Genomic DNA, 13553 nt, shown 5'->3' on the forward strand with positions numbered 1-13553 from the left:
TGGTTATTTATATCCGTCTTTTTGATCGCGTGTTATTCCACTTTTTGTTCGGCGGTATGATAATAAAGCGTTGTTTTTTGCCTCGTTTTTTTTTTTTTTTTTTTACGGTGTTTACTGAAGGGGTTAACTAGTGATATAGTTTTATAGGTGGGTTCGTTACGGACGCGGCGATACTAAATATGTGTACTTTTATTGTTTGTTTTTTTTAATTTAGATAAAGAAATTAATTTATGGGAATAATATATATATATTTTTTTAATTATTTAGGATTTTTTTTTTTTTTTTTTTTTACACGTGTGGAAATGTTTTTTTTTTTAACTTTTTTACTTTGTCCCAGGTGGGGACATCACAGATCGGTGATCTGACATTGTGCACAGCACTCTGTCAGATCACTGATCTCACTTAGAGCAGTGCAGCCTTCACAGTGCCTGCTCTGAACAGGCTCTGTGAAGCCACCTCCCTCCCTGCAGGACCCGGATGCCGCGGCCATCTTGGATCCGGGGCCTGCAGCGAGGAAGGAGGTAGGAGACCCTCGCAGCAACGCGATCACATCGCGTTGCTGCGGGGGTCTCAGGGAAGCACGCAGCGAGCCCCCTCCCTGCGGGAAGCTTCCCTGTACCGCCGGCACATCGCGATCATGTTTGATCGCGGTGTTCCGGGGGTTAATGTGCCGGGGGCGGTCCGTGACCACTCCTGGCACATAGTGCCGGATGTCATCTGCGATGGGCAGCTGACACCCGGCCGCGATCGGTCGCACTCCCCCCGTGAGCGCGGCCGATCGCGCTGGACGTACTATTCCGTCCTTGGGAATTAGGGCCCACCCCACATGGACGGAATAGTACGTCCAATGGCAGAAAAGGGTTAAATTCTAGGCCCTATGACAACACTTCCCCCTTCTTACAGCATTACACTGTTACCATAGGAAGACCTCATTTACAAAACTATTAACAAAACTTTAGCAATTGCCCATAGCAACCAGTCTGATTCCACCTTTAGTGTATCTATTATTATTATTTATTTATATAGCGCCATTGCTTCCATGGTGATGTACATGAGGAGGGGTTACATACAAGTTACAGATATCACTTACCGTAAGCAAACTAACAATGACAGACTGGTACAGAGGGGCGAGGACCCTGCCCTTTCTGGCTTACATTCTACAGGGGGGAGGGGAAACACCTTAAGGCTATGTGCACACGTTGCGGATTAGGCTTAGGAATTTCTGGTGCGGATTCTGCCTCTCCTGGCAGAAAACGCACCTGCGGATTTGTCACGTTTTTTGTGCAGTTCCGCAGCGTTTTTTGTGAGTTTTTTCTGCGTTTTTTACCCCTCGGATTTCTATAATAGAATGGGTACAAAAACGCTGCAGATTCACAAAAAAGAAGTTACATGCTACTTCTTGGATGGTACAACGATAACAGTAGCTGAAGAATTCGAAAGGCTACTTTAGAATACTTCTAGTAAGAGACCAGTATTTTGGACCGGGCTGCCAGTGTGCTCGGGCCCCCCTTTTTGCTCTTAATCACCGGGCCCCATACTGTAGTAAGGGCAGTAATGCCCTGATGGCGGCCCTGTGTATGAAAAAAAAGTTATGATTTTGTGGCCAATAGCAACCAATCACAGTGTTGCTTTTCTTATAGTGATCGTCAAAAGAAAGCTGTGTTGTGATTAGTTGCTACAGGCAACAAAGACATTTTTACCAAATATTGCCAATACCAGAGTTGATTTGTGGATCTTCTGTGGGGAGTGAGTGTAAGGGGGGCTTAAAGGGGTTGTCCAGGTTTGTGTCTACAGAATTGTGAATTCTCACAGTGCGCGCTGTCAGGATTCTTCGGCAACAGCGAGACCAGATGGTCATGTGACCACTGCCCGCTCCTGCTGGGCATGTGAGCACCGCCGCTCCTGCTGGTCATGTGAGCACCGCCGCTCCTGCTGGTAATGTGACCACCGCCTGCTCCTGCTGGTCATGCAGGGGAATCATGACAGTAAGCACATCACCCATTCATGATTCTGTAGTCACATAGAGGGACAGTGGACTTTTCAGCCTGGACAACCCCTTTAATTACAGTAAGTGTTTGTAGGACATTACTGTTCTAGATTTTTTTCCCAATTCTGTTCTTTTTTTTAACACTTTCTTTTGCATGTGTCAGACACAGAGGGATAACCTGTATTTCATAAAGGCGCTGTCTGCCATGTTTTATTCTCTATTAAATGCCCCAGCATTGTCCAAAAATAATATAAATTATATATAATCACCTGCGGATCCCCTTTCATAGTGCAACTCAGGTGCCCGGCAGGACTCTGAACCTTCTTTTCTGATATAGATATTATGTGAACACTAGAAAGGGAATGTTCAAGAGCAGGGATGACACTCAGGAGCTGTAAACCATGCTATGAGCTTGGATAGTTTCAAAGGTTACTCCCCTAAAAAATAAATTTTTTCCCATGTGGAGACGTGGGAGGTTGGCAGGCACCCTCGTCCGCTAGTCGAAACCGCATGGACCAGGGATCATCCCGCCAAATGCCTGCTCTCCTTTTAACGTAGGCATAACGCGGTTAATTAAAATACAATGCTGTGTCTCCACATCCCCAGTTATTGGATAAGGGATAATTTGCTGATTGCTGGGTCCGAACACCAGACCTCCTAGTGAGCCCCTGTCCTAAATTAAGTGGAGATGTTTGTGAAGGAAATACATAATCCTAAGGGAAACTATAATATCAGCAAAATAAGTAGTTAAAGAAGTTATCCACTACTTGCACAACTTTTTCTAAAACCCTTTGCTTGGTCCCAATAAAATAATAAAGCTTATACTCTCATCCCGTGCTTACGCTGCTCCCACAATGTTGGCACTCCGTCTCCTGGTGCTCCTCTTGCGGTTGTTGTGAAACGTGATGCAGGTGCCCAATGAGTGCTGGCTTCACTGTCCCGGCTTCCTGTCAAATTGAGCATGAAGAGGAAGTCAGAGATCAGCTGCAGTCCGGACTTCCTCTTCATGATTGATTTGTCTGAAGGCGTGGACAATGATGCCAGCACTGATTGGGCGCCATCATCACGTGTCGCAATATCGCACTCTAGCTCCATGACCGCAAGTGCCGACACCACTGGAACGGCGCCGGCACGGAAGGAGAGTATAGGTTTTATAATTTTTTAGGGTCAATCATTTGAATCAAGAAGGAGTTGTCTTAGTAGTGGACAACTCCTTTAAGGCTGCATCCAAATGACTGTCTCCACACAAAGGATATAACATCTTCCCACTCTTATTGCAAGTACTCAGAACCACAGGGGGGTCTCTTGGAAGAATACTGGGAGGTAGGGTTGAGCGACCTTGACCTTTTTGGAGTCGAGCCGTGTTTCACGAAACCCGACTATCTTAGAAGTCGAGTGGAGTGGAATCGGCCGATTATCGCGAAAAGTCGGGTATCGCCCGAAACACGAAACCCAATGCAAGTCAATGGGGGAGCATAGTCGGCAGTGAGTGGAGGCCAGGAAAACATCTACACTGCCCATTTTAATGGCAAAAACATCCATTCTTGTTACTGAAGCTTGTCAATCGTAATTTAGCTTATAATAATTTTAAGGCATTTGAAATTCGGGGTCATTTGGCTAAAGTTGTGGGGGGTAGGGCTGGTTCAAGTAATTAGTGGGCCCAGGAAATCTGGAACACGTCACGGCAGTGGAGCAGGGAGAGGTAAGTATTTCAACTTTGCAAGTGCTGTGATCCTGAGCAAGCAGGGGGCCCACTAGTTGGCATTGGCACTGGCACAGGGCCCCTCAAAGTACAGCGGTGTGTTTGCACGGCGGGGGCGCCTCCCACCGGCAGCAACACTTTTGCATACTATGAGAGGCCCTGTGCCACCCTGTGCCAGTGACGTCGCCAACTAGTATTCCTCCCCCCACCTGATGAAGGAACCTGCACTTTCATCTGCACCTTCCTCTTTGTCCCCGTGTAAGGTGGTATGGTATGCGGGAAGAGGAACGTGACTTTCAGCAGGGTCACAATCTTGCTGTGTAGCGTCCACAGGGAATTTTGCGTTATGGGTCAATGTACCAGCAGACTCATCTATCACTGGCTAGGCAATGGGCAGGATGAGGAGGAAACACAGATATAGGCCCAAAGAATAAAGTGGGCTAAATGCAGTTCAAAATTGGTAACACAGGACTAACCAGGGGGCATTGCAGTGGAGGACAACTGGAATGAGAGGCTGACACAGAGAGTAGGCCCAAATCAGTAAGTCGTCGAAATGCAGTTCAAAATTGGCAACCGTAGTAAACAGGCGGCACAGCTTTGTTCATTGGAGGAGAACAGCAAGGAGCGGCAGACACTGTTAGTAGGCCCCAAACCAACTAGTACGCCCAATGCAGTTGTTCCATTTAACCACTATTTAACAAGAGCCTGAAGATAGAAGCTCAGGAAAGGCAACCTGGAGAACACCTTGGAGTGTAACACATCATCTCTCTACACCCCATACCCAATTTGTAGGCCTAATGCAGTGTAGTTTCCAACAACTACTAAACGAGAGCATGAAGATCGAAGCAATGGAGAGGAAACCTGGGGAACACCTTGGAGTGGAACACACCATCTCTCTACACCCCATACCCAATTTGTAGGCCTAATGCAGCGTAGTTTCCAACAAGTACTAAACGAGAGCATGAAGATCGAAGCAATTGAGAGGAAACCTGGGGAACACCTTGGAGTGGAACACACCATCTCTCTACACCCCATACCCATTTTGTAGGCCTAATGCAGTGTAGTTTCCAACAACTACTAAACGAGAGCATGAAGATCGAAGCATTGGCGAGGAAACCTGGGGAACACCTTGGAGTGGAACACACCATCTCTCTACACCCCATACCCAATTTGTAGGCCTAATGCAGTGTAGTTTCCAACAACTACTAAACGAGAGCATGAAGATCGAAGCAATGGAGAGGAAACCTGGGGAACACCTTGGAGTGGAACACACCATCTCTCTACACCCCACACCCAATTTGTAGGCCTAATGCAGTGTAGTTTCCAACAACTACTAAACGAGAGCATGAAGATCGAAGCAATGGAGAGGAAACCTGGGGAACACCTTGGAGTGGAACACACCATCTCTCTACACCCCATACCCAATTTGTAGGCCTAATGCAGTGTAGTTTCCAACAACTACTAAACGAGAGCATGAAGATCGAAGCAATGGAGAGGAAACCTGGGGAACACCTTGGAGTCGAACACACCATCTCTCTACACCCCATACCCAATTTGTAAGGCCTAATGCAGTGTAGTTTCCAACAACTACTAAGGCTACGTTCACATTAGCGTCATGCGATGCAGCGTCGTCAACGCAACGCACGACGGATCGGAAACGCACGCAAAAACGCACCATTTTTGACGCATGCGTCGAACGGATGTGTCGTAAAACGCAGCGTTTTTTGTGCGTTTTTGTTGCGTTTTCACAAAAAACGCAGCGTTTTACGACACATGCGTTGTCAAACAATGATGTTATCTTTCCACACAATTTAGTGTCTAGACACTAGATAACACCACCAATGAATAGAAGAGGGTGGGTCTAGTGTCTAGACACTAGATAATGCCACCAATGGGTAGATGAGGGTGGTTATTAATGTAATTGTGGTATATATACCCTGGCATTGATTATTTCCAACCATACAGCATCAGGATGGAGCGTACCATGGAGAGTATCTACCTCAATTTTGAGCTGGAATTAGCACTTGCTATTGCTTATGCTATTGCCTGTCATGAACAGAGGAAAAGAGACAAACTACGGAGAAGGAGTCGTCGGCGTTTTTGGCTACACCCTATAGTGGAAGTCCGAGAGAGTCGTGGAGCCTACCATTGTCTGTTTGGCGAATTAAATGAGAACCAGGAGAAATACTTTGAATACACCAGGATGTCACAAAACAGCTTCCGATATCTGCTGCGTCTGGTGGAAGGAACCATTTCCAGGCAGGACACGCAGCTCCGTAAATCGATTTCCCCCGAGGAACGTCTGCTGGTGACTCTACGGTACGTAATGCAATGTGAAGGATATATGTTCTTGCCATTTTTTAAAGTAACGTGTTTTGGTTTTGTGGGGTGGGGGATTGTAATTAAGAATGAAAAATTCTTTCATAACAATTTAAAATTAATTACATTTATTTATTTTTCTTCTTGTCAGTTTCCTTGCTACCGGAGAGACCTTGAGATCACTGCATTTCCAGTTTCGGATTGGAGTCTCCACACTGTCTGGTATTATTGCCGACACATGCCGCGCATTGTGGGACAACCTCCGTGAAGAATTTTTACCCATCCCTACAACCGAATTATGGCAGGCCAACGCCCAAAAATTCGAACAAGTGTGTTCTTTCCCTAACTGTATTGGAGCCGTGGATGGGAAGCACATTAGGATTACCAAGCCTTCCAGAAGTGGATCTCTGTTTTTTAATTATAAAAAGTACTTTTCCGCCGTGCTCATGGCAATTGCAGGTGCGGACTGCAGGTTTCTTGCTGTGGACATTGGAGCGTTTGGCCGTGCAAATGATTCACGGACATTTAAGGAGTCTGATATGGGCCGAAGATTGTACGATAACAATTTTAATTTCCCCCAGCCACGACCTCTTCCCAACACCGAAGGCCCGGCCCTGCCATTTGTGGTGGTTGGGGATGAGGCTTTTCAAATGAGTGGCAACCTACTTAAACCGTACTCCAGTCGGGGGTTGGACCGCACAAAAAGTATTTTTAATTATAGACTGTCCAGGGCCAGAAGAACTGTGGAGTGCGCCTTTGGAATCCTTGTCTCCAAATGGCGTATCTTAGGATCCGCTATGAATTTGAAAATTGAGACAGTGGATGAGGTGGTGAAGGCGTGTGTGGTTCTCCACAATTTTATTATTGATAAAGAGAGAGTCAACGTGGAACTCGATGAACCCATACCAAATCCATTGCCTGATTATCAAGATCATCCTCTGCGGACAACTGTGGAGATTGCTCATATGAGGGACCAATTTGCTGCCTACTTTGTTTCCGATGTTGGCCGTGTTTCATGGCAAGATCAAATGGTTTAATTCATCTTGGTATTATGATGTCATGTAAACACTGTGGAGTCCATGTCATTTTACCATCCTATGTAAGGTTATTGTTATAATGTCCCCTGATTGTCTAAGGCGTTGTGTTTTGAAATAAAGTTCTTGTGCCTTTCCGTTTTCACAAAACAAATCTCCCATATGTTTTTCCATAGTAATCAAATTGTAAAATCAAATGTTATGTAAAGTAATGTGTGTCCCACAAAATTTATGTGAGCACCAGTACCCAAATGGACAGTGACAAAACCAAAAAAAATTTCAGCCGTGTTTTCCATAGTTTTGACATATAACATGATCGGCTCCCACCTTGTCAACCATTTGTAATCCTGCAGACTATTTGCATATGGAACCTGGCTTGACAAGGAGGGAGACGATCATGTTTGCAAAACTCTACAGAGTTAACACTATTGCACTCAGGATGCTAGAATTCGTCCAGAGTCAAATAGTGGCGACACTGTGAACATTGCTACCACCTCACCTGACCAATATTCTTAAGGTACCGTAATAAAACTATTATCCAACGATACCGACCAGTGATACGACCGGACGGTGATCGTTGTTTAGTCGTCGCGTGGTTGCTGGAGAGCTGTCACACAGACAGCTCTCCAGCGACCAAAAAAGAGCAAGTCCCCGTGTAATCTGGGTAATGTTATCAAGCGCATGGCCGCACTCACGATGTTTTCCCTGTTTACCATTGTTAATGTAATTTAAAAAAATTAAAAAACCCTTACATTCCGGTGTGTGACACGTCCATCGCCGTCAGCTTTCCGTACTGTGCCAGCCCAACTCAACGGTGTGCTCTGCTTTACGGGCGGGAATCACAGTGTCAGTCACTGCGGAAACATGACGGCGAGGGACGTGGTTGTCACCTTTTTTTTTTTTTTGGGTGGGTATTGTTCACTTATATTTGAGTGAAAACACTGCGCTAGTAACCCAATATTCCCTTGGTTAAAAAAAGACTTCGATGGATCGGTGTCAAACACGCCGATCCAACAATGACAGCGTGTGATCAGTTACCCCAAAAAATTCCTAATTATTCGCTGACACCAAAAATGTCACAGCAGGGGTCTAATCGTTGTACGATTTCAGAAAATATAACGTTGGTTACACACAAAAACCAACTATATCGTTACTGAAATCGTTGTGTGATGGTACATTTTAAACTTGATATATTGAGCAATGCTGTTTGTGTTTGTAACATCTCATAGTACAATGAGCGACAGCCCTATAAAAAAATGAAAAAAAAAATTTATAAAATATTGTCAGACATTGCACATCAGGTGTTACAAACACAATATTTGTGTATACGGCGCACGGTGTGATTTGGTGCAAACTTTATTTGAGACAATAAAAACTCAGTATTTTTGAAAACAATAACAATTTTATTAGGGACACAAAATAAAAGAAAAGGGAAATGTTAATTAAGGGGTATCTATGTCAGCAATTAAGGGGGATTGATATCCCCCACTTTTGGGGGGTGTTGAGGAGAACGAGGAGGAGGACGAGGGGGAGGAAGCAGCATAGTCTATGACACTTGACGGGATGCCGACATCAATCCATCCAGTTGACGGTGGCGAGACTGCCAAAGCAGGAGGTGAGGGAGGAGGAGGGACGACCAGTGTCCTTGGCTGGCTACTCCGGCTCCGGGTAGACCCAGGCTGAGTGCTTGGTGTACTCCTTGTAGACCCAGGCTGGGTACTGGGTGTACTCCGTGTTGACCCAGGCTGGGTACTAGGTGTGCTCCGGGTCGACCCAGGCTGTGTACTGGTGGTTGTTTTGGGAGCAGCCATAGCCAAGGTTGTGGTGCTAGTCGTCGTCTTCTTCTTTTTGTTCCTCCTCTCTCCCTCTGGGTGTGGGTCGGCTTCCCGTCTGTGTGCCCTTGAAGGCCTGTCATGAGCAGAACTTTGGGGCTCTGTTCTGTGGTGGCGGTGGCAGTGGCGGTGGCCCTCGGCACGCGGAGCTCTGTGGTGGTGCTCTGCAGCAGGAGTCGGAGTCATGGCAGCCAGCGATGGTACTGCGGGCACTGTAGTCGCTGACTGCATGACCCGAGCCTGCTGCAGAGCAGTGACATATGCATTGTTGCAGCCCTGCATGACCGAAATCTGGAGTTCCGGCGTAAGATGTTCAACCATGCCCTTGTGAATGGCACTAAAAAAATGTTTGGCCAGCCTCGAGAGCTCCGATTCGATGTTTTCAAGACGCCGGTCGATATTGGACATTTTATCGCACAGCGCCTTGAAACCATTCTGAAATACGGTGCTCAAATGTAAAAATTCGGGCATGACCGCCCTGTCCGAGGCCCGCTGACGCTGTCGGGAAGACCCGAAGGAAGGAACGACAGAGGCCTCGGCCAGGGGAACATCTGATGGACCGGCTGCCGGTTCGCCAGATTGTGGTGCTGCAGAGCTGCTCTCGCTGTGGGATGGCTGCGACGGTTCAGATGGCGCTTCACGAAGGACCGCTCCAGAGGACCGGACAGTCTCGCGGGTGCTGCTGTGTGTTCTGTGAAAACATAAGGAAACCATTAGTATACTAAAGATAACATTTCACATGCGTCATTAATTAACTTTACCGGCGGTATCCATTGCCGCCGTTAATATTAACCTATTTTTAATATTGACACTGCATATGCCGCATCAATCTTTAAAAAAAAATGCATTTATATTTATTTCAAAATAGTCACCCATGGTTGCGGTTTGTAACGCCCGACAGTTACGCTTACCGTAGGAACTGCCATGACGTCACGATCATGTGACCGAGACGTCATCACAGCTCCTGCAAGCTGAGCAACCATGGGAACATAACCTGCCTTGCAGTAGAAGGTATGCCGTGTCTATTATATTTTAAGTTTTTGTGTGTAATAAAACTGGGATACACCTGGATGGGCACTATACTACTCCACTATGAAATCTTGCCCGGGCATGGCCAATCTACTATCTTTCTGTGTTCTGTATACTTCTGATTTCAGGGAAATAAATCAAGCTCACCATTGTAGTAATCCCAGAAGGCTCAGAGCACGGAGCCGCTGTGTCAAGCGTGAGAAGACCAGAAATGAATAAAAAATTCGAGGTCACCGAGGCGTGAAAAGTAAAAACTAAATACTTTATTCACTTCAATCAGAAGCAGAGGATGAAACATCAGCACAATACAATAAATTAAATATCTACGCGTTTCAGGTCTGATGTTCCCTGTCACCAGAAACGCGTAGATAGTGTCTATTGTATTGTGCTGATGTTTCATCCTCTGCTTATGATTGAAGTGAATAAAAGTATGTATTTTTTACTTTTCACGCCTCGGTTTAGCTTGCATTTTTTTCTTCATTTCTATACTTTGTACTTGCCAAAATAAATGGCTGGGCAATAAGCTACGTGGCTGGAATATAGTACGTGAATATGCATGTTGTAAAAACTAGGTGTGTGCATAGGTACTATACTTACTCTCTGCTTTCAAGGACCGGTCGCAAGAACTGCAATATACGGTTGTATTTGTACACCGAGGTCCTTGAAGCTGCAGCACTACTACGGATCTGTCCCTCCTTTTTCAGGCCCCTCTTGAAACGGTCCTTCATGGAGCGCCATCGGGTCTTCAATTGTTTAACTGTGTATGAATTAAAAAAAAAGTTTTAGAGAATGTTGAGTCCTCTTCCGTCCCTGGCTTCCTGGATTGAGGAATCCAAGTAAATGACACGCAGCACAAAGGTTGTGTGTTCATAAACAGGGGTAGCCCCGGAGCACGCCTGCCTCACTGGGCGCTGCCCCTTCTTTATATAGTAAGAAGTTAGGCATTTACAGACATGCGCACAAGCGCTCATATTTCATAATCACTTACAAAGCAAATCTATACTAGTGAAAAGTTACAATATCTGGTATGTGGGTGAAAGGCTACAATATCAAGGAGAAATGCGCGCGTGATTACTTCTATAAAAGGAAATGTCAAGTTTGCTGTGCAGAAGCAGATTTCATCTGGGAGACAAAATGGATCCTTTGGTTCAGTCTGGTCTCCACAATTCCCCCCTTTGACATATTCTTTTATAATTTGTCATAAATTTTTGCATGAAGCTTGTGCATTTTCTTCTTTATGCGGCAGTATACTAAAATATAAAAGAAAATTAGTACGGCAATAATAAACTTTATACTCTTGCATCTATTACACAAAATTTATTTGTGCATACTGAGATACCCTTGAGTACAATCTTGAATAACACATATATGATTACAATAATCATAACTATATGTATTATGCTCTGCATAATCCCGGCAACCCACCCACCGATCCCTCTGAACCAGTTGGCTGGGTTAAGAAAAGAAAAGGTATCTGACCACCAGCTATCCTTATTCTGGTCATTGTCTTTGTCATACTGATCTCTGAGTCGTTGTACGTCCTTTAATTTGAATGTCATACTCATAGTACTATTCGGGTCTATATAATGACAGCAGGTGGGTCCGATGATTTGACACATACCCCCTTGTGAGGCAGTTAGGTAATCCAATACCAGGGTATGTTGGTTGACGACTATTATAAGCTGATTCTGTACAGCTACACTAGTGTTTAGTATATCTAATATATCCCAGATCTGATCATCTAGATAATCCGTGGCTCTAACTAATTTATCCCACATTTGTGTTAACATAGGATAAATAAAAATGGTACTAGCAATTTTGTTGGGAATTCCCATTTGTACTATATGTGGCCTCCCCGAGGGACGTGGTGAGTTATCTGCAGCTCTTTTATACAGTGTGTGCTTGGGCACGGCTTGCATATTCACTTGTTTATTTGAAATTATGAAAGTAGCTGGGGTTAGGCGTCCTAATGTACAAGTACCCTTTATACCTACGGGAAGCCATTTATATGCTCCTTCTCCGCATATCCAAAATGTACCTTCAGGCAGATCCCATAGAGCTGAGTGCTGCAATACCAATCTGTGAGCCAAATCCACAAAACTAGATACATTTTGAAGCATACACCAAGAGGGTTTTTGTCCCAAGGGGCTACAGTACCCGGCTGCGGGATTACCACATACATGCATTCCGTTGACATACTCATTGGATTCATTACAAACCAGGTTCCCCGGCTTACTTGTACAACTGTTATCATCACCTTGGGGGAACAACTCAGAATGTTCCCATTTTCTATTATGTATGTATCTTTCCAATACTACAGGTTTGAAAGCATCAGAGGGAGGGGCGGTTGTACTGAAACTGAGCTGTAGATTTTCTGTGGGGACCTGTCCTAAATTAGTTAATCCAGTCTTATTCCTAGGGACCCAGGCTCCACCCTTATAGGCCAAATATTGTAGATGTGTACTACTCCCTGAGAGATTACCCTGCCACCAAGGAAATTCTACCCATCCCACAATCGGTATGGCGATTGTAGTATTCCATAGCCTAGTATTACCAGTTTGGTTGTTGGCCAGGTTGTCTGAACAATTAGGCCAAGCGAATATTTCTTCTGCTGATACGGGAACTGCTAGAAAAGGTATACTTGTGGCTGATACCGGCGAATGGGTACAGATCCAACAATCTGTCAGGGTTTGTGTATTGTTTAACAAGTCGTGCACTAATTTTCTATGATGTTGTACGAATCTATTGTTCAAAGGGGCTAAAGAATTTAGTCTTTCCCATGCCTTCGTTGTGGTTAACATTATTAACATCAATATCATGAGTTTTATACTGCTTTTTTGCAATGGCTTGCATGTATCCATGATGCCTTTCCTTCAAGCTTGACTGATGTAGGTGTTGTCAACAGGACTTGGAAGGGTCCGTCAAATCTTGGTTCAAGAGCCTTTCTGGTGTGTCTTTTTATATAGACTTGATCACCTGGTTCCAACTTGTGACTTCCTTCAGTGTTGTCAGGATCTGGAAGGGAAGCAAAAACTTGTGCATGCACCTTAGTTAATTGTTTCTGAAGATTTTGCACATAGGAGGTCAGTGATTCAATATTTAACACAAGTTGCTGTGGAAAATAACATCCTAAATTGGCAGTCCTGCCAAACAAAATTTCATATGGAGACAGTTTAGTCTTACCCCTTGGGGTATTGCGTATTGAGTAAAGGGCCAGTGGAAGGCATTCTGTCCAAGGCTTTCCTGTTTCAGCCATGGCTTTCTGTATTTTTAATTTTAAAGTTCCATTCATGCGTTCTACCTTACCAGAACTTTGAGGATGATACGGAGTGTGTAACTGACTTTCAACACCCAACATTTTTAGTACATTTTGAAATATTTCTCCAGTGAAATGAGTACCCCTATCTGACTCGATCACTTCAGGGAGACCATAACGGGGCACCAGTTCGGTAACTAGCTTTACAGCAGTGTTTTTAGCTGAAGCCTTCCGAACTGGATAGGCCTCTGGCCACCCCGAGAACATGTCCACACACACCAACACATACTCATACCCATTACTCTTTGGCAGCTGGATAAAGTCTATCTGCAACCGTTGAAACGGGTAGAGAGGTCGGACGTGGTGCTTCATAGGGGTCTTTGCTGTCTGTCCG

This window comes from Ranitomeya imitator, chromosome 4 (genome assembly GCF_032444005.1).
Source record: "Ranitomeya imitator isolate aRanImi1 chromosome 4, aRanImi1.pri, whole genome shotgun sequence".
In the NCBI taxonomy this organism is placed as follows: domain Eukaryota; kingdom Metazoa; phylum Chordata; class Amphibia; order Anura; family Dendrobatidae; genus Ranitomeya; species Ranitomeya imitator.